This window comes from Electrona antarctica, assembly GCF_951216825.1.
Source record: "Electrona antarctica genome assembly, chromosome: 2".
Taxonomy (NCBI): Eukaryota; Metazoa; Chordata; class Actinopteri; order Myctophiformes; family Myctophidae; genus Electrona; species Electrona antarctica.
In genome coordinates this window covers 33,028,756-33,050,821 of record NC_136807.1, presented here as the reverse complement: position 1 = coordinate 33,050,821, position 22,066 = coordinate 33,028,756, and the positions used below count along the sequence as shown (strand labels likewise).

Sequence of the window (22,066 nt, the reverse complement as noted above, 5' to 3'; positions counted from 1 at the left end):
CTTTTTTATTTATTTAATCTGCTTGTCTTTACCAGACATTGGTGTCTGTCATTAACAAAACCATTTTGATACTTTGCAGGACCTTTTACATTAAAACAAGCAAAAATAATATTAAATAAAAGTTAATTAAAAAAAAGATTAAAAAGCTTTAAATCATGTAAATCCCGTTTAAATCAAGGTTGCATCAGGCTAGAAAGCAGACACATCAGGCAGATCATTCCAAGTTCTTTGTGTTCCAAACGATAATATAGAAATAAATGTCAAGGTATTCCCGATGAATAATTCATGATGGGGTCATTGGCACCCCATCAGACTCACTCCTGTGGAACAAGGTTAATATTTAAAGCCCAAGTTTAAAATCTGTTGGGGCCAGTCATTATTTTATTCAGTCTTCGAACATGGCAATTAAAACAAAACACAAAAAAGCTCAGTGAAGATAAATTAACTATTGTTTAAAATGTATTTTACGTCCTTTGTTTAATAATTTAGTGCCTTGGTTTACCTCATGGTCACAACTCACCACTGTAGAAAATAAGTTTGGTGGTGTCATTTCTGAAGGTGGTTGGAAGGTATGTTTTTGCTTTTGAGGAAACTCATTGACTTGTTTTAGCACTGATTTAAACAATATTCTATTCTGTTGCGGTAGAATATTGTACATCGTTTCACTGGCATGCTTCATATGAGTTCATTAACATTCAGCTTCCAACATGAATCCATGATCACCCTTCCGCTCTTGTTGATAATCGCAAACTGACAAAATTAGATAGAAATGGATTTGTAGGCAAACGTTTTGACAATGATAGTAAATCCTAATTAATAGTTAGTCTCTAGGAAATGCATTATTTTACGGTGAGTGACACCATTGTGAGGCAAAATATAAAAAAACACCTTGAATTTGGCCTCCCTGTTTTGGGTGCCATTATAGGTGAACATGTCTGAAAAAAGCAGATCTACAAGCTCTCATCACGTTGCGATGTGACACGTAATGAGCTTGTAGTTAGACTGTTTTCAGTATTTCTCACGAAAACAATTCTAGGCGTAGTGCTTAAACGGTTAAGGGTCATGCTATGGACAAACGAAGGTCTCTTTTATTGATGGGTCATTGTTGACGAACTCGTGTGGAGGCAAAGGATGCTCCAAAATGTGAATATACTGTACGTTGTACCATAAGGAAGAAAAATGCTGATTGGAAGTTGTAAATGAATTTGATCCACTCTCACAGATGTGTATAATTTAATTATTGATGTATGATGATTTTAATTGACAACTATTTATGTGGTCTGCTTTTTGTGTACATTGTTGTAGAAAAAGAAGACCTAACTTGTTTGGTGGCCCCTGGCTGTTGAAGTGTATGCGAGTGTTCCTTCCATTGACCTGTGAACCACTTTTGTCCTGAAGAATAAAGCAAATTGTACATGTGAGATCAGATTGTATTAGTCATGTTTATCATGCTGTGTGTGTGTGTGTGTGTGTGTGTGTGTGTGTGTGTGTGTGTGTGTGTGTGTGTGTGTGTGTGTGTGTGTGTGTGTGTGTGTGTGTGTGTGTGTGTGTGTGTGTGTGTGTGTGTGTGTGTGTGTGTGTGTGTGTGTGTGTGTGTGTGTGTGTGTGTGTGTGTGTGTGTGTGTGTCATGTGCAGTGGTGGAATGTTTTAAGTAAGTATCAATTCTGCAATGTAGAAACACTGTTTACAAGTAAGTCTGGTAATCTCAGTTTGCTTCAGTAAGTACTTCAGTAAGTATTGGCATAAAAATATACTTAAAAGTTAAAATACGGTAAATACCAAAAGTAAAATGACTCACCAATCATCATTGTGCAGAATGACCCGGTTCACCAGTTATAGCCTATGTATACAATTACTTTTTGAAAATAGCAGATCTATTCTCCAGATCTAACAGTATATCTAATAGTATAATAGCAGATCTAACTCCAAAATGTTCATTTTTCAGGAAATGAAAAATAAAAATATACATTTTTTTCAGGAAATGAAGAAAACCTTATATTTTTTAAAACAATAGCCTACTGCCTCATCAAAGTTGGTATTGTAACCACTAAAATAGCTGACCCACAAGCTCTTACAACTAAGTACCAAGACATTCCGTTATAGAGACTTTAGAGGGAATGAGGGAAAGGATGCATTACTTAAACGCCCCTCGCGACTGTCGTACGACAAAATATAATCAAAAGGCGCATAATCTTTTGATTGGTTCTCGGGATAACCCTCACCCCGGCCTAGTGTTCAGGAAACCGACAGGAGGCGGGGCTCCTCCTACCCGTGAGTTTATAATTGAATTTAGGACAGGAAATCGATGTTTAAAATACTTGTTTCAGCGTTTACAGAATGCCCTTCAAGACAGTTGGCAGAATAGGTCGTGTATTATCGAATAACAGTGACAGAACACGTCTTAATGTGAGATGTTTTAAAGTCAACGGATTTGAGGCGGCGGAGAAAAGTGGACGAAAGAAATTGACCGAGAAAAGTTGTGGGTCAAAATCTGGTGGTGGGTTCAGCTTCAGCAGCAGCAACACCGGGGTTCATTCAGCTTCACCTGCCTCTCAGAGTCACCGGTTAGCGGGCAAGAAGCCACCCGAGGAACCGCAACAAGGTATTGCTGCGTGCATGGATCAGAAGACCTACCTGTGGGCTCATTATAACGACACGAAATGAAATGAAATCTATATTTACCCAGGGTATCTGGGCTAAGCTCAAGAACTTGTTTCCAGCCAGGCCCTGCTCATAGAACACATTTCATCGTAGTGGTTCAATGCCTTGTTCAAGGGCACTTCGGCGGTGGTAATTTTAACGTGTCGGACGGCTGATTCGAACTGGGAACCTTCCGGTATCAAGACCGCGCCGCTATCCGTTCGGCCACCGCTGCCACAAAACGGCTGGTGCACGGTAAGCCCACGTTTTATGTCACTATAGGTATCGCAAATATGAGTCAGTACTCAGTACATTGAGCAGTGGTGGGACAAAGTAGCTATAGGCTATTTTTACGGGGGCCAGTTTCGAATTGCAGCCGTCCGTAGGTGCCCTTTGAGAGCGGTTTTGAAGGAGTCAAGGGATTTGCATGTCTTAATGACATTTTGGTGGCATAGGAGTGAAAATAATTTAGTCCCTTGTTTGGGACTTGAATGAAAGTTGCTCTGTCAAGTGAAGGGTATAAGGGTAAAAACTACCTACATTTTCTCTATCATTAATGAATGCATGGCTGCCTAGCCTATTGAAATTTAAGCATTTTCCCAGGATTTTTCGAAAAATATAAATAATTGTGAAAATAGCCATAATTAATTTATGTAGTAATATTGTACCATTTCCCTTCCTAGACATCTTTAGTGGTGTCAAAAGTACAATTTGTCTTTGAAATGTCGGCTAGTACAGTGAAAGTCACAAGTATACGAAAATAGAAATACTCTATTAGGCTAGTAGGCTATGATGCTCAAAACATTCAGGAAAGTTACAGTATAGGCTTCTCAAGTAATGTACCTATACAGGCCTACAACATGAGGATTAAGATTCTCAATTAATGAATACAGTGAGTCATATTATGTAGCTGCTTTGGCACGTATGACACTCACGTTATTGAAGGCATTTTGTTCAGGGATTGTGTTCAATCAGTAACTAAAGCTGTTAAATAACTGTAGTGGAGATGGAGTAAAATGTTTATACCTGTATGTAATATTTTCCTCTGAGATGTGGTGTTAGAAGTATCAAAAAATATGTTTTGGTTTGTAGTGCTGTGAATCTTGTGGTGTTTTGAATTTAGTTCACTACATTTGTTTCTGCACATTAGCTACATTGCACTGACTTTAGTAATCCTGTGTAGCCTATAAATCAGCAGTAGAATTTGAGTGTTTATTGGTACCTCAGTTAAAAAGCAGGTGGCTTGCACTGCACATCCAGTTCCTCGCTGGTGCTGGACAAAAGGTAGATACATACAGAGAAGGAGAAGTCCGCACACAGTCTTTGCTCCAACAGTGTTTATTTGTGTTGAATAATAATGTGGACTTCTCCTTCTCTGTATATTGGTACCTCAGTGCATAGGAGCGCACCTAGTATAAAGGGTAGGAATGAGGGTAGGGAGGGATGGTTAAGGTGGTGCATGACACAGAACATCCTTGTACACTTCAGCATGTCCCCTTATTTATTTCTGTCACTGATGTTGTTTTTGTCATTCTCTGTTCATGACTGACTACGATTACACCCTGGCCCTGTACTCCAACGCACTCAATACTAAGATCTACTACACTGCACGGCAGAGAGGATATGGACAATGGTCTCAGCCTCAGGACAGAATCAAACCAACCAACCAATGTATGTGCAAACCCTCTATGCTATTTTAGATTCTCAATCTCTTTTTCTTTTTCTTTCTTGACAGTATCTTGGAGCCATTCGTAAATATGACTACATTCCTAACTTCGCTGTTCGAGGCCTGCACTATGACATTCAAAAGGTAAATAAGAGGTCTGAGCCTCTCTGTGGGAATAATCTGCAACATGCAGGGTGAAAAATCATTAAAGGTGCAATCAGTAACTTTTATGTCCTACCCGGGATTCAAACCAGGCCAAACATCTAAAGAATGTCCCGTTTGGACAGGGGATATATAGCACTTATGAGCTTGAGGTAGTACTACTTGTAAACCAGGTGTCCTACCCAACACCAGGTTCTAAATATCTCAGTTGCAGTAGGGAGACCACCTCCAACCACTGCAGAGTGCAGACTACTAGTTACATTGTAAGGAAAATGTAACATGCTACAAACTGTGATGCGAAGCCTGTGTAGCTAGTTCAGGCAGACAACTTGTGAGCGTGCCTATACCTGATCAGATGACTAGTCCTGTGCACTCTTTACCTGATCAGAGCGGCTATTTAAACTTCTCTGCCTACCTGCTCATTCCTGGCTTCTCTCCTGCTGTGCGGACGTGCGTCGCTGCTTCCGCTGCTGTCTCCCTGCCTCGCTTGCTGCTAACATGCCGCTCATGAAGTTTTTGCAAATCCCACCGCCTCCCCAGCATCCACCTGTAGGCTCTGTTTCTAGATCCCCCTGTATGGGGTCTTATTCATTCCCTGTAATTCTATTTGGCTTATAACTTAACTAAAATGTTAATGTTACAGGGAATGAATAGGGACAGAGCCCTGACGCCAATCTATGCTTCATATATCTAATGCTCAATTATGCTCAATAAATGTATATTCTAAATTGATTCTAAGAGTTGTCTGACTGAACTTATTCTAATAATGACTGAAAATAAGTTAAGGTTGTAGCTTTAACATTTCCTTTGTAGTTATATTTGTACAATCTGCCCACCGCTCCCTCTTCTGATGAAGATAGATGCATTCCATTACATTCAACCAGGAACTGTATATCAGTGAGTTTCTGTCTCTATTTGTTAACAGAGCAGACGCAGTTAAATGTATGATAAAAATCAAATAATCATTATCAGGTTATAGAATGGGGGGTTAAACAAAGTAAAGTACACGTACACATCTGGAACAATGATGCTTGGTATATTGCCGAAAAACCGAATTAGACATGTTATAAATAATTAACAATTCACAGTAGAATAATCGCCTTGGTGGGAATTTATCAATTTGTAACTCTGAAAGGGTACAACTGGAACCTCCTCTCTTTATAAAGAAATACATAATTTAGTTTATTTTATTTGATCATCTTCACCCGTATAAATAAAATCATACATCAACATAAGCAAACTGTTAAGCTGATCAAAACAAGTAGGCTGAAGCACACTTTCAATACACATGTCATTATATAGATCTACCTGGATATATACTGTACATAACCATTATTCAAGCATTATAATTATTATAATTAATACCATTATCATCAACATCATGTTGATTGCAAAAGAAAACTCAAAATTGGAGTTAGGTGGTTTCCTCCCGACAGCAACGACAGCATCATCCACATCACCACAACCATTAGCACCAATATTACCATCATCTATCATTATCATCACCACAACCATTAGCACCAATATTACCATCATCTATCATTATCATCACCACAACCATTACCACCAATATTACCATCATCTCTGCCATCATCTATCATTATCATCATCACAACCACCCTACTACCCTACCGATACAGAGACCACCAATATTACCATCATCTCTGCCATCATCGCTATCATTATCATCATCACAACCACCCTACTACCCTACCGATACAGATCACCACATCACCACAACCATTACCACCAATATTACCATCATCTCTGCCAACAACCACCCTACTACCCTACCGATACAACCATTACCACCAATATTACCATCATCTCTGCCATCATCGCTATCATTATCATCATCATAACCACCCTACTACCCTACCGATACAATATTACCATCATCTCTGCCATCATCGCTATCATTACCATCACCACAACCATTAGCACCAATATTACCATCATCTCTGCCATCATCGCTATCATTATCATCATCACAACCACCCTACTACCCTACCGATACAATATTACCATCATCTCTGCCATCATCGCTATCATTATCATCACCACAACCATTAGCACCAATATTACCATTATCTCTGCAATCATTGCTATCATTATCATCATCACAACCACCCTATACCCTACCGTGTTCATATCATATAATACAATAGATTATTATTTCTATATTTTGGTTATAGCAGGCCAAATGCTAGGCAGGGACCAAACTTTTGCACACTGAATGCACATTATCTACTTTTAATTCTACTAAAACACACACACGCACGCACGCACGCACGCACGCACGCACGCACGCACGCACGCACGCACGCACGCGCGCGCACGCACACACACACACACACACACACACACACACACACACACACACACACACACACACACACACACACACACACACTCATTTGTTAGAAACTGTAAAAACACATAATTTACTCTGACAAGCACACAGGTAATCTGAGATGACAACTTTCCTATTTGCTAATTTGGGCTTTGATATATTGACTTGTCTGGTTCAAATAGTTTTTGGTCGATTGGGTGTTTTGAAGTTGGTCCCTGGAGAGTGAAGCATGACTCTCCAACTTCTAATCCTCATAAACACACAAAACCTTTTTGGTCTTCCACCAATTTCAATTAGGGCTTAATTCTCATAGCAGGGAAACCTCTTAGTGGAATCAAAATTTGTTCCGGTTCACAGGCGATGTTTTTTTTCCTTAATCCAGTTAACTGCATTATTCTTACACGGACACAGTTGAGAAAATAAATGTCAACCTTTTTTATATATATATACAGTATGTCCTAACATCTGACATAGGGACCAAAGGTGAAACAGTATATGGACATTTTCTCCCTGCCAGAGATGACCCTGTTGGCTGTGGTGAATGATTTCTTTATCTCCAGTGACATTGAATATGATCCAATTCACCTCTACAAGGACGTGTCTGTAAGTACATTTGCAAGTCTTTGTGACCCTCATAATATTTATTTTCATATTCATTTGACTGTTTTTGCACGCCGTGATTCTTCAACAGAAGAGAGAGGTATCTGTTGTCTTAACAGTGGACAATAACACCTTGTTCCTGGGATGAGAGGATTTTCGGAAACAGGAGAGGATACATTGTATCTTTTGTTATAATTCACATATCAGTCACAGTTTGAATAGCAAGATCAAGTTTTGTAGTTCTTATCCACGTACTGTCCTTTTATTCCTTTTTTACGCACTGAATTGTTTTACTTCAGCGTTTAGCATTGTTCTTCTTCTGACAGTGGAACACTGTTGAAACTCGTGTGTATATTTAATTAGATACTGAGTTTGATATGTCTTTGTTTTGATTCAATTTCTAGGAAGCTATTGGTATGGTTCACGTGAAAGGCTACAACTATAAATGGATCATGCAAGATCTGGGTGAGAAAGCCATTATTTACTGTGTGTATATGATCAAGCCAGACAACACTTTTGCAATCTTCGAATGCTTCTTCTGTAATTCTGCCTCGTGAAAGTTCTGCACAGACAGGAGATTGTCATCTGCTCTTCAGCCCGGAAGGGAAGGGTATATTTGACTTTACTTATTTAGCTAGCTTCTCAAGACCACTAGCAAGTGGTGGGAGGCGGAACATCAGCTCTATTTTCAATTATTCTGACACGTGATTCAAGATCCCGATAGGGTTGTGTCGGCTCCAGCGAACTTCGCAACGTTCGACACGGCAACTCGCGGTCATGGTCTAAAACTATTTTATCGGCAAGAAAACGAGTCCGCAGTTGTTGGAAAAATAGTGGCGGCACTGCAGCAGCGGGATTCAAATCCGGGAGGTGCAGATTCGTGGTGTAATAATTAGACCAGCAGGCTAGTAAGTTGGCTGGCAGAATTGGTACCCTAGCTGTGGTAGAATGTGAGAATGCCCTGCCCTGTGAGGCCCCTACTACTACTTCTACTACTTCTTACTAGTAGATTGACACAATTCCGAAATACAGTTGTGTGAGCCAACAAGTCTGTCTTAATTTAAAAGACTACTTTCTGTGTTGCCAATCTAGTTTGTCATGTATTTTAATTTTAGAACTCCATGTTGCTTTTGTGAATCCATAGAGAAGTACATTCTAAGAGGAGAGGAGACCCATGCTGTGCTGCATCGACTGGTCAGTCAAGGGAAGAAACTATTCCTGATCACCAACAGTCCTTTCTGCTTTGTGTGAGTGTCTCCTTAGTATTGATTCTCAAACATTTTAATTTCAAGGACCCTCAGTTTGGTTTGGTAAGCATAGACCACATATCCTCATAACTGATAGCCCGTAAGGGTCCATTTTGTCCACTCTCAAGCCCAATCCACAGCATTGATTCGCAACACAACAAGTTGCAACTGCAATTGCAACAGAATCCCCAAACTGAAATGACCTTCAACAGGTAAATTCAGACCGATGCAACTGGTTGCATGGTGCAACTGGTTGCGTAGTGTATCAACGGTGTGGACAGAGTTTCAGACCCATAACAGTCCATTTGGTACCTACCAATTAATCTTTTAGCTGTGGACCCCCTGGAACCCAGTCTCAAGAACCCCTGTGGGTCCCCGGAACTCACTGCTTCAGAGAGATTCATACCTGAAAAATTATGCATTTACATTCCTGTCTGCAGGGATAAAGGAATGACATACATGGTGGGGAAACACTGGAGGGACTTCTTCGATGTTATCATTGTCCAGGCGGACAAGCCTCACTTCTTCACTGACTGTATGGTCAAGTGAGTCTGTCTGGGAAGGCATCAACATGATGAACGTTTGACTCAAGCATTAAATCAAACCTGATGAACTGGCTTCCGTTTCTTGCACTGGAGTTTGAATTACTATGATAGATAAATAGATAGATGGTGGATCATTGGGTTGTACATTATATTACTATATTACTACTACAAATACTATACAAGCTGTAAGACCTCAACATTACTTCCCCAGACCGTTCAGACGCTTGGATGGGAATGGTGACCTCCAATGGGACAAAATAAAGAGTTTGGACAAAGGACAGGTTTACAAGCAGGTATATGTTATGTATGCTGTCACACACACACACACACACACACACACACACACACACACACACACACACACACACACACACACACACACACACACACACACACACACACACACACACACACACACACACACACACACACACACACAAGACTGTGTCCTCCTGGTATTTGGTAGGACCAAATACCAGTAGGACGTCACGGCTGGCGTACTGGAGCCATCGTACCTGAACTAGAGCTGGAGACTAAGGTGGTGAACACAGAACAATACACTCTGAAGCTCACCTGGCTGCAGGCTCTCACTGGTCTACTGGAGCGCATGCAGGTCAGTGTTGCAACACACTCCTCTGTGAAATGGTCTTTAAATAGAGCAGGGGTCTTCAACAGGGGGTCCTCAGAGTTACTACAGGGAAACCGCCAAATGTGACAGGATCTCTTTTTACATTAACCACTTGAACCATAGCATCCCTATGCTGAGGAGAACTTTAGCCAAAATGAGCAAGGATTGGCTATTTTCGACAAAGAGGTTTGGTGTAGAGGGGGAAAAAAAAGTTGATTAGGTGATGTAATGGTGATATAAAACAAACGGTGCCAACACAAACATTAAATGCCATTAACAATAAAGAGACAATATGACGTAATGAGGCACATGATGTAAATTGTCCCTTCATTGTCAATGGCGTTTACAAAACACATTGAACTAAAGACGAACATTAAACCTGTATAGGAGGGGCTGGCGCCCCTCAAAAAGAGCAGACCAAGTACAGAGTGAAAGGTAAAGTTTACTAATATTGACCCATTTTGGGCAGGAACCCCTTTGGGGGTTCTTGTTGCTATGTACAGTATTACAGTATATTGGCAACATTTTTGTAATTTTTGAGTGGTGCAAACCACTCCAACAACCAGCTTGGTCTGTATCTATGTTTGTGTCTATGTATGTGTGTACCTGTACGTGTGTGTACCTGTACGTGGGACCCAAAAAAATGAGCATGGTTACTATGGTCACTGACATTACGTCAGACCACAGCTGATCAGGCTATATAAGACCTTGCACCACTCGGTTCACCCGGGTGTGATTTTTAAATTAATATTCGACAATTCAGTCAGTATTTAGAAGGCTTTTTTAGAAGCATGAGGTCAGTCCGCTGCCCCCCAGGTTGGCAGAGGAATTGTAGCGCCCAGGATTACATTAGATAATTGACACTGGGTGAAAAAATGGGTTACAAAATTGTGGGATAAAACATTTAAGAAAAAAATATATGGGTTAAGTGGTTAAATCATGAAAAAAATCATGAAAATAAATCAACATGAAACAACACTGATGATAGTGCTATCAACAAGTGGAATCTATGAAAACGTTTAATCAGCAACACGGTACATACTGTATAGTGGGCTTCCCTGCTTCATCTCTCTCTCTCAGCTAGGGGGTCCATGGGTTGAAAAACGACCATGAAATAGAGTATAAGGTGGATACTGTTTCATCTATGTCTCAATAAAAATGCAGCTGCTCACCTCCTAGAAGCCATACTGTAAAGAAATCACACTTGTGTGAAGTGAATGGCATCTGTATCTATTGTGCCACATGACCTCACATGACATTTACTGCTGTAAACAAGTAAACTTGGCTGCCACTCTATGTTTAAAAGTGCTCTAAACAAACACTTGGCTGCCATATGACATCATTTCAAAAGGCAGACGTTGGAACAGCTAGCGCCCCTCAACTAGCACCCCTCAAAAAGGTGTAATGATCTAATTTCAATCATTTCATTTCTAATTTTAATCATTTCAAATCATATTTTCCCCTCCAACTGCCCGTGATGTCATGTGGCAGCCAAGTCTATGGTCTTTTTGACTTTTCCTTTTTTTCCTATGCACAGCTTTGTGTGTTTGTGTGTACCACGGAATGTGATGATTTGATTAGCTGAGCACTGAAGAATGTGATGTATAGATAAGAGCGCCCCTCAATTGACACAAGTGTGATTTTGTGCGTTCCCATGACTTCATCAACATACATGATCATCATGATAAAAGGTGCCCCTCACGTCACACGAGTGTGACGACATTCACAATGTCGTCACAATTCTTTAAAATGAACTGTCAGTTAAATAAAATCTAATTAATCAACTTTTAGAGCCAATCCCTGAAGCATTTCAGAACTTTGTTCGGTAGTTCTTGCACATCCAAGATCTTCTAACTTGCCGAACAAAGTTTTTAGCCCAACATCTTGTGTCATTGGTCAGACACAGCCGGACATCTTGTATTGACTGGTCAGAGACACTCAATGCACACGTGATTTATATTGATTTTCAGTTTTGGCAATTTAAGATTAGTTGTCATCACCGCTGAACTGTATGCTGTGTAGGGCGTGGGATTTTCAGAGTCTGCCTGGGCCGGGGCGACCCCATGGTGGTGATCATTCTGCCATATTGGTGAAATCAACAAGCATCAGCTTACTCGATTAGCGAAGACAGCCAACACATTGGCTTTTCCCGATTTGATCCACTGGCGAGCTGGTGTGAGGAATGCTGTGCTGGTCGGTGCACCTGAAAGGTGGAGCACAGGAAGATCATGCTGCTGTGGCAGTAGGACACAAGGTGTATTCCTTTGGAGGGGACCACTGCAGCGACATGGATCAGATTGAGGTCAACGTCTTCAATGCAGTGTCTTTAAGCTGGGTGAAGGTGTCTCCGGTGACAACTGGGAGAGGACACCCCCCCGAGGTTCCCTCCAGGCGCTGGAGCCACACAGCTGTGCTCATAGAAGACATCATCTACATCTGGGGCGGGTTGAAGCAGACAGGGGGTTACTGCAACGTGCTTTATGCCTTTGACGTCGACGCCCGCAGATGGTTCAAGCCCGAGGTTTCCGGGACTGTTCCAGAGGAGAGGATGTACCACTCGGCCTGCGTCTTTGGGAAGGCCATGTATATCTATGGGGGACGCAACCAGCTGACCAGATACACCCAGGGCATGTACAGGTTTGACACTATCACCGTGGCCTGGTCTTTAATTAACACCAGAGGCACTCTTCCACGTGGTTCAGAATGTCACTCTGCCACTATCATCGGGACAAAGATGTTTGTATTTGGGGGCGGGGGGCTCCACCAGGACAACTTCGGAGGGCTCCAAAAGGACGGCATCAGCGTGTTTGACACAGAGACCAACTGCTGGCTGAGCATGCCCTCTGAACAGCTTCCAGAAGAACGTTGCTTTCATTCAGCCTTTGCCTACAATGATGAGCTGTACATATTTGGTGGTGAAAACTTTAACCAGCCCTTCAATGATATGTGGAAATTCAGTCCAAAGACCTTCTCCTGGAAGAAGGTTGAGCCCAAGTGGGAAGGCCCATCTGAGATGTCCTTTATGTGCTGTTGCATGGTGGAAGATCGTATCATCCTTTTTGGAGGATACAAACGTTCTACACCCACTGATGACCTGTACATCTTAGACTTAAATCCCAGTCTGAAGACATTCTGCAAGCTAGCAGTTATTCAGCACAGCCTGGAGCAGTCCGGACTCCCACAGGACATCAGGTGGGAATTAACAATCATGAGTCCCATCCGCAACAGGAAAAAAAAGACCACAAAAAGTAAAAAGTGGGCTGGGCTGGGCTCAATAGGCTCAATAATTAAAACCTGGAGGATGCCCAGGCTTAGGTAGATGCCAACCCTGTCTCCCTCTCCTCCCTGAATGAGCTACGGGACCGGCTGGCAACCATGAAAGATGCACCAAGAGACCTGGGGAAATTATAGCGAGGCTCCTGAGATTTCAAGACAGAACGCATTACACATTTCTACAGAAAACACTCACCTGGGAAGGAATGTGATGATGAGATGACATGATTTTCAGACACAGTCTAGCAGTTGGACCAGTTGTAGCCTCCCACACCTTCAATGACCCGGAGAAAGCTATGGACTTCATAAGAAGGAGCTAGGAACGGTCCTCTCCGCTTTCCACAAACACAGGCAGAATGGGCTGAGAACCTTTTAATCAAAAACAGATTGTGTTAATTTGCAAAGGATATTGGCTTTTTTGTTTTCAAAGCACTTAATAATGCTTGATTTCAAGGGGAATATAGATTGTATTTTCTTTTAATGCACAGCTACTGTATTTTAGTCGATATATCATTTATGGACATTATTGTTTAATGAGGGTTTAAAACCATGACCCTACCACCTTTTTGAGGGGCTCCCCTCCAATGTCTGGCTTTCAGACATGATGTCATATGGCAGCCAAGTCTATGGACTTTGGGTCTTATTTTAAGCATGCCCTCCCCCCACCCCCGTGACGCCATGTGGCAGCAAAAGACCCTCACTTCACACGAGTGTGATTCTTTTTATTTCTAGTTTATTTGTATTTCCCCCTCTCCATTCCTCTGGAATAAAGGGATTGGTGTTAATCTCTGTTTTAATTCAGTGCTTTGACAACTTTGATATTTTTATTTCCTTTTTTTGCCCTCCTATATACAGGTTTAATGTTTGTTTTTAGTTTAATGTTTGTTTTAAAAACGCCATTGACAATGAAGGGAAAATTTACATCATTATGTCATATTGTCTTTTTATTGTTAATGGCATTTAATGTTTGTGTTGGCACCGTTTGTTTTACATCACCATTACATGACCTAATCAACATGAGTTAGACTTTAATATATTAGCGCCCCTCACTTTACACAGGTGTGATTTTTATATCTACCGGTATATGTAAAACTGATGGTTGTCACTCACTGTTTTGTTTCTTATGTTTTGTGCATAGGTGGAGTTGTGTGCTTGGAAGCACACCGCGGTGGTGTTACCATCTTAATAATGAGACAGACTGAAAAGTTTAGGTTATTTTTTGTGGGCAACTGGGCTTGTGGCTGGTTATTTTATTGGCACTACAGTATATGAACTCAGTTTAGGAGGATCAAAGTTTAGTTGTTTTTTTGCCATAGATCATAATGTATATTGAACAGAATGAAGGCACTGGAGCAACTGTCCGACAGTCTGAGTTGCTCGAGTGCCTTCATTCCTTTTGCTATGTGTCTTGCTCCCGTAAATGGTAAATGGTGCATTTATATAGCGCCTTTATCCAAGGCGCTTTACATAGATTGTGCATTACATTCACCCATTCACACACACATTCATACACCGATGGCAGCAGAAACCATGCAAGGCACCAACCAGCACATCAGGAGCAATTTGGGGTTCAGTGTCTTGCTCAAGGACACTTTGACACTAACTCTGGGGGAGCCTGGGTTCGAACTGGCAACCTTGCGGTTACCATCCAGCCACTCTACCCCTGAGCCACCGCCGCCCGTGATGCACCGGTTCAGCCTGAACCTGGCTTGGAGCGCGGTGGATCTCCCTTTGATCATAGCATATATTGTCAGAGTAGCTATGTAATATATTCATAATTTTCATTATAGATAATAATGGCTGAGTAGGAATTATAGGTTGGCGTTATACTACTTGGATATAAATATACTACGCTGTCAAGATAATTGTGTATACCTTTGCATGTCATTTTCTTCATCCCAGATGCATCGTGACCCAAAGTCAAAGCAGGTTTTGCAGGAATGGCTTAAGGAGAGAGAAGAACTTCGGTGAGTACCTCTTGTTTTCTAATTGTCTGGTCTCTCCTCACACTTTCATGCTTTATACAAGGTACCCCCCCCCAAAAAAGATATTAACAATAATAATAATCAAAACCCAAAACAAAAGTGGTTGCCCAGTGGCTCAGACAGTTTTTGCACAGACCACATGCTCCTTGTGAGCATGAGGACCCGGTTTAGAATCGACCTCCATCTTGTCTCGCATCTTGTCTCTCCTGTCTTTCTGCCCTCGCAGTTTCTTATCTCTCTATACTTGCCTAACTAAAACAAGTAGCCTATTACATCTTAAATTCCTAAAACTACACATCACTGCTTTGCCTTCCAGAGCGATGACAAAGAACCTGTTCAATCCTCGGTTCGGCAGCATCTTCAAGACGTGTCACAATCCCACCTACTTCTCCAGACGCTTGAGTCGCTTCTCAGACCTCTACATGGCCTCCCTCAGCTGCCTTTTGAACTACGACCCCTCCTATACCTTCTACCCCCGTTGCACGCCGCTGCAGCACGAGGCGCCTCTGTGGATGCACCAGGATCCATGAAGACACCTTTTTTGGAGGAAAAGGCTCTCATACGCTGAGCCACACAATTTACAATTACGTAAATAGGCATTTAGCAGATGCTCTTAATCCAGAGCGATTTACAGTAAGCAAGAACAACACATGGTAATACATCAAATACATAAGAAATAGTCATCAAGAATCATAAGGAAGCTAAGAATCTATCATCTGTCTAACAGCATAAAAACTGTACAGTAAAGCTATGAGTATACACTATAGAGTGCTATGTCTACATAAAATGCTATCTAAATCACATAAGGTGAGCCTTTGCATACGCTTGTAACCTGTAAGGTTGTTGAGGCTGGTGCAAGTGCTACGGGCTAAGATGGAAATGAAATGAAATGAAATCTATATTTACCCAGGGTTTCTGGGCTAAGCTCAAGAACTTGTTTCCAGCCAGGCCCTGCTCATAGAACACATTTCATCGTAGTGGTTCAATGCCTTGTTCAAGGGCACTTCAGCGGTGGTAATTTTAACGTGTCGGACGGCTGATTCGAACTAGGAACCTTCCGGTATCAAGACCGCGCCGCTATCCGTTCGGCCACCGCTGCCACAGAAGAGGTGAGTTTTCAGACTGTGGTGGAAGATTGGGAGTGACTCTGCAGTTCTGATTGCAATGTGAAGTTCATTCCATAGTTTTGGAGCCAGAAGGGAGAAGAATCTGCATGGGACGTGTGGAGCGTTGTCCCGGCTGTTTTAGTGAAGGTTCTGTCAGCCTCCCTGTGTTTGCTGATCTGAGCGAGCGAGGAGGCTTGTAGGGTTGGATCAGACTTTGAATGTACTTGTTGACTGTTTAAGGGGAATTCGCCCAAATTGATACTGTACTAATGTTATACCCCCAATGAAAATATTTACTTTATTTTACATTGTTATATTAGATTATTAGATTTGGCGCAGAATTCAGTCTTTACTGTATGTCGGGAGATAACCGTGCAAAGTGAAACTATAGTTTTGCATATACAATAGTAGTATGTAATACATTTTGAAATGATATAATTAAACTATTCATTTTTCTGAGGACACCCTGGAACGCCCTCAAGGGCCCCTTGGTGTAACTGGGTGAACCACCAGACTGTTTGCAAGCACAGCTGCTTTCTGTGCTTTTACTTACACAATGCGCCCACTAGAGGGCACAGTACGTTTAGTGATAATCATAGAATACTAATTTCCTCCAGAGGTTGTAGCCTTAGGCTAAGCCTACTTTCATGCAGAGCACTCAGCAACAGTTTTAGAGAAACTCTGAGATTTAGTCTATAGATCTATGTTGATATATTTATAACCTCAGTGTGAAATTGTGGAAAAAAATCAGTAACGTGAAGTAGCCTACATCTTTGTGATGTCACTGAGATGTACTTCATAATGTTACTGACTTTTTTCAGACCTCCAGTTCTAGGAGTAGATAATATTTCCACACAACAACTCTAAGGTATATTAATGACATAGTAAAATGTTGAAAATGAGTGGTGTTTCCCTTTAAGTTAAGTTTGTTCATTTTCTGCTCATCAGATTGTATGTTCCTTTAGTACCTGTTTGTTTGGCATTTTTAGTTATGGTTTTGTCATTTGTTGTAAGTTACCTTCCCCATGTTGTAAGTACTTTGGTTGATTTTGTTTTCCTATAGCGTAAAATCATCATCACCTCACTCATCATCATTGTTTCACTGCCATGCCACTGTATTGCCATCAATAAATAAGAACTTTTAATTATCCATCTGGTCCCCTGGTTATACTCTGATATAGGTATATCCTGATGCTCGAATTTATAATATTATAATACAACTAAATAAACACCACACCATACACACAGGAACCAACTTCCTAGTCTATATAATCATTTTTACAGGACAGTTAACTGTGAGATGTTAATTCAAACTGGTCTCAGCTGCGAGATATAGTCTTAATTATATAATATGCTTTCACTCAGTAATATGCTTTCACTCACTTAACAGTAACTGTAGAACTTGCTAACTGTGTTTGAGCTTTCTAGAAATTCTGACATTTTAAATGTATTTTCAATTCAATGTTATTTAAAGTGTCAAATCAACAAGTTGAGAGAAATTGTCTCAAGACACTGGGATTTGGGAACCCTCCATCTGTGGGATATCCTATCCTCTGGCTATGCTAAGACAATGTTTTCATTGGTCGTTTCGTCGCTAGGCAACTCAGCACAGCCTCCATTCAACATCACTACACGCAGTACACAACTAGTCTACACACAAACACACCCTCTCTCACACAGCTATTAGCACACTAACTCGCCCCAGCAGCAGCACCACTGTGCCCGATGAGAAGACATTGACAACACTGCACTGCACAGCTCCTCTCTAGTGCACGGTACGGTAGGCTACTGTCTGTATCTATATCTCATTCTGCATGTCACATCACGGCTTTTACTGGGTTAATAATATAGTGTAGAAACTAGAATAAATGGCCTAGTACGTAGTTCACTTCTCAAACATTTTCATGGTTATGCAGGCCCCTTATTTGATTTGGTTGCCAGGAGGGATCCAATGGAGGATTTGTCAACCTTTTTCTAAAATGTTTTCGAATTGCCAACATTTCAAATAAAGCAACGCTAAAGTGTTTAATTTATTCCTCATTTTGTTGGGGGATAACGCCCTTAATGACCCCGCGGGTACCGAGCCCACTTGAGAACCAGGCATTTGGTTTTAAAAATGCACTTAAACAAAAGTGGATAATTTGACTGTTATCAAAAGTTGCGTTGACACGCCCACAGCGTATGGCGCAGCTGTAGGCTGTCGTGTAATGGGTTTTATCATTGTATGATGATGAAGAGAAGAGGCTAAACGTACAGTCAGTAGTGTAGCCTGCTTTTCACGTTGTCAATGAAATGAAGCAGCGAGCGAGCGTATATGGATGAATGGGCTTTCTGCCTTTCTCTCTGCACGCTAAGCGTGGTCTCTGTGGGATTATGCACGCCTTTGGAGAAGAAGAAAAAAAAACAATGCATGCTACATGCACTTCTCCAGTCCATTCAAACATGCAGTATGCATCATGCATGATGAACCCGAAGCTACTGTACCGAACCCAGTCGTTCACTAAACAGTAAAACCTCATTTACTGAGGTAGCCTATAGCCTTTTTAGGCACCTACCCCATCTGAATGTTTTGTGCCAGTGACCCCCAGAAGAGAAGATTTGTGTTAAAAAAACAAAAACGATACTTTCAATAATTTATTTTGTACAAGCAATATGTACAAGGTTGCAGTGTGGCACAAAGTGATGTGCTGTCAGCTTGTATATCTGCAATGTTTCAATCAATAGTCAACACAAAATATGGACGAAGTGGTTAAAATGACTGTGGTGCTACAGTACATTAACTATTGTTTTGGACCCCACTTTGAGAACCACTGTTAAAACATAAACTACTGGCTTTAAGTGTCAGTCAGTGTGTGAGTGCAAGACCTCCATATGAGATGTTGATTAATGCATTTGTCTTTCTTGGCTGAAAGCAATATGTCAGGTTATCCGTTTATCCTAGTAACACTTGATTTATGGGTATCCTACACTATTGGCTGTTTTTGACGTTTTACGGTATTAGCATGACATTTATTAACCTAGCTTCTAGTCAAATTATTGTAGAAGATTTTAATGATTCATGTGGCTGCGTTATGATTTATTTCTTTGGCAGAGCATCATGTTTCTGTCAGGCTGTTGCATATCTTATTATGCTGAGATTTTCTTGTGTTGACCCTCTAGCATATGTAATAACTTGATGTTCCATTTGGCAACATCCACTCTGTTGACACTGTCCAAAAAGTATTTTCTCTTGTGAAACATCATAAAAGTGATTTGTTGAGCATGATTTGATATTTTAACATGTAATCAATCAATCATACTTGGCATCAATTAATTTGGAACATGTATTTCTTATTGTTGATGGGGGCAAATTAATAGCCTACAGGCCTTATGTTTCGGACGGTGACAGTGCAGTCAGTGTTTTAAGGTGGTGCATCATTTTTGTACAAAACAATCAATGTATACAATATACTCATCCTGCCCATTTCTTTAATTTATTAAGCATAGACTACAGTGAGATCCCATTAGTTTTATTTCATTCATAAACAAACAGGTGACTTGATATTGGATTTCTTTAGAATAATACAAAATCCTCTGCTTGATATTGATTCAGGGCCATGCACAGACTTGTGGAAGGGCAGGTGCTCTAATGTACTTACAAACTAAATTAAACTTAATACAAACTGGATTTAGATTAAGAGGAACATTGACTATTCATTACCAAGAGTGCATTCCTGTTCAGAATCATTAGTCTCAGTGATGCAAATAGCCGGCATCCTGCATCCTTAGACTCACTAAATTGAGAAAGGACGCAATCATGACACCTTCCGGGGGTCCTGGGATGCAAGATCCTCAGTACTGTACTCTAACGTCGTTGAACTAGGACTCAAAATGTCCCTGGGACTCATCTAAAAGACAACCCCTGGGTCTCGGGACCCATTACATTGAAAACCTATTTACATCACTGCATTAGTATTCATTAACCTGTTAAAAAGCCTACGGTATCAACAGAACCTACAGTGTCAAGTTCACACTTTTGGGCGTGATCATGCATGACATAGATAGATGTAGATGTACTGGCCCATGTCCTGAAACCATGACTTCACAGTTCACACACCCACATGTCTCGACCTTTCTCAGAAATGCTGAGAAAGGTCTGGGGCTGTCTACTTCTGCAGCTGTGTGTTATTAAAGGTGTTGCATACTTATTTGCAAGTGCTGACAGGATGACTTGATTTGCTATTGTTGTGCATTTGGGTTTGCACCCATCATACTCTGAACCCCAACCGATCCCAGATCTTTGGGATCGGCATCTCCGATGCTCTTAATTTTGGAGAGTGCTCAGCCAAACAATGTTTTAACTTTTAACTGATATTTTGTAAAAGGAGAAAACATTACTTATTTCATTTATCCACAAATACAGAATTTTTACAAAATACAAACATTAAATTTCTCTTTATTGTCTATGGTGTTTTCTTAAACAAGCATCGTTGAAAAACAAACAGGAGGGGCTAGCCCCCTCAAAATACAATGTTGATCTGAAGTAATCAACGATGATCATGTCATCAGTGACCGAAACGTTGCCTCTTGTACCGAGCAGATCAGCAGTGTGCGGGTGTATTTTTCCATTTTATTATTGATGTGCACTTGCCTACGCACCTGCTCCTAAGCCTCTACTCTACCTGTAGGTGTGCAAAAGTTTTTCTCTACCTGTGGTATGCCCAAAATAGGGACGTCAAGTTGAAAGTGATTCGACAACCTGGCCAAATCAACCTGCAAATCAACAAGTATACTGAATAATTTTGAGCTGAATAATAAACTCAATAATTTTAAGCTGAATAATAAGCTGAATAATTTTCTTGCTAAAACCAGACTTATCAGCCTAGCCTTGTATTGAATGAGAGCAGGGTGGAAAGCAACTGTGGTTCAGTAAGAGAGAACTCAATGCCCATACAGAAGCTGGAAAATGGGCTTGGAATGATCTAAGTGTCTTGAAACTAGATCATCCTGCTAGAGATGATTATATCCAGAATGAAAGAGCTGGAGGCAGTACATGACTGGTCAATGTTTTTAGATGCCTGGTAGTTGTTTTCACTTTCTATCTGCTATGGCTGCTTTAATTCGGTTTATTTATTCATAGCTTTTATTATGTTGTTTCTCTCTTGTAGATTTGTAATTGCACTGCTCTACAGTATGTGACCCAGATCTCCCTTGGAAAAGAGATCTCAATGTGTTTTCTCCTGGTTAAATAAAGGTTAAGTTACAAGAGAGAAATGCTGGCACAAAAGGACAATCAGGCAGGTGCTACCGTGCTTGGTCTGTATTGTGTCTGAGTGTATTGACCTGATATCCAACACCTTTAGATCTGCATTGACTTGCTGTCTTTGTCCATAAGTTGCATCTGTGGACTGAAATGGCTTCAGTTTCAAGTGAAAAATCACACCCGTGTGAAATGAGGGGCGCTTTTGTCATCGATTTATGTTAGCGGACATTTGACATTGCTACATAAGGTACATTAGGTGGTCGTGGTCCCTTATTGGCCAAGCGCTCCCACCAACATGTGATTAGTTAGACGATTTTCTCGTTTACATACTGTATGACGTAACTCTTCCAATAGCGTTTAATGTTTTGATGTTTAATTTACGTCATTTAATGGAATTATCAGGTCTTATCATCATACATCATCATGCATCATCTCATGCTGGCCTATCATAATGCCTGCTGCCTGTGATTGGTTAGCTGATTTGCTCATTTACATATGACGTAAATGTTCCTTTCAATGTCAATGGCGTTTAATGTTTTGATGCTTAATTGAAGTCATATTTAGCAGAATTCTGACGTAATTTCTCTGTTCATTGTCAATGGCAAATCTTGAGACGTG

The 22,066-nt window shown here is 40.9% G+C and overlaps 1 protein-coding gene and 1 pseudogene across 3 annotated transcripts in view; both read left to right on the top strand.

Annotated features, from left to right (window-relative positions):
• The first annotated feature begins 4,068 nt into the window (after positions 1-4,068).
• On the top strand, positions 4,069-15,668 carry LOC306933063 (5'-nucleotidase domain-containing protein 2-like; annotated as a pseudogene). Its single transcript has 10 exons — positions 4,069-4,074; positions 4,377-4,451; positions 7,297-7,425; positions 7,827-7,887; positions 8,567-8,669; positions 9,110-9,214; positions 9,426-9,525; positions 9,681-9,827; positions 15,018-15,082; positions 15,417-15,668. The product of its transcript is annotated as a 5'-nucleotidase domain-containing protein 2-like (transcript).
• Positions 15,669-17,875: 2,207 nt separating this feature from the next.
• Positions 17,876-22,066, top strand: part of LOC306940906 (rap1 GTPase-activating protein 1-like) — a 109,033-nt gene continuing 104,842 nt past the window's right edge. Inside the window, exon 1 of one of the 2 annotated variants that reach the window (XM_079526163.1) lies at positions 17,876-17,981. The gene's annotated coding sequence lies outside the window, so the exon portion shown is untranslated. The remainder of the gene's footprint in view (positions 17,982-22,066) is intronic. The other variant, XM_079526164.1, reaches the window with a different exon arrangement.